We start from the raw sequence: 602 nt of genomic DNA, 5'->3' as shown, positions 1-602 counted from the left end.
ACAGAGGTGAGGACAGCAGAGGACACCGAGACATCAATTCAAGCAGCCCTTTGATGGAGCACGGCTTGGGCAAGGGCTCCCACGGCAGGGGAAGCTGTAAATCCTCCCTGAGAGCCCAGCAAGACACGAAGGTCTGTCTCCTCAGGGCTGAGCCGGCAGTTTTTGTGCCGCTGCAAACACTGAGCAGCTCCTGGGGAGGTGACGGTGCTGAGCCCAGCCCTGCCGCTGCCCGACTCCCTCCTCCAGCACCTCCCTGCCGGAGCAGAACCCCCGCAGCATCCGCACCCCGGGAAGCTCTTTGCCCAAACCGGGGCCTCTCCAGCTCCACGCACTGACCCAGGGGACGGGACCCCCACACACTAAACCATCCCCGTCACCCCGCTGCGGTCTGCCGGCACGAGGACAGGCAGGAAAACTCACCTGAAAAAAACTGGATTTGTTTAACATTGCTGGATTGCTCAGCGTGCACGTGCTGGGAAGCTGTGAATTTGGACCAGAGCATGACCGAAGCCAAGTGAAGTGACGGCCGCAAGCTCTGAAGGTGCTCAGGGGCGTGAATCGGTGCATGAGAGCTGCCCCGATGCAACCGCGCTGCGACAGGG

At 61.6% G+C, this 602-nt stretch overlaps 1 protein-coding gene across 1 annotated transcript in view; it reads right to left on the bottom strand.

The window, feature by feature from the left end:
* LDLRAP1 (low density lipoprotein receptor adaptor protein 1) overlaps window positions 1–602 on the bottom strand; it is a 12,041-nt gene that overhangs the window by 1,034 nt on the left and 10,405 nt on the right. The window lies entirely within an intron of this gene.

This window comes from Pterocles gutturalis, unplaced genomic scaffold (genome assembly GCF_000699245.1).
Source record: "Pterocles gutturalis isolate BGI_N339 unplaced genomic scaffold, ASM69924v1 scaffold2204, whole genome shotgun sequence".
In the NCBI taxonomy this organism is placed as follows: Eukaryota; Metazoa; Chordata; class Aves; order Pterocliformes; family Pteroclidae; genus Pterocles; species Pterocles gutturalis.
This window is presented reverse-complemented; position numbering and strand designations above follow the sequence as displayed.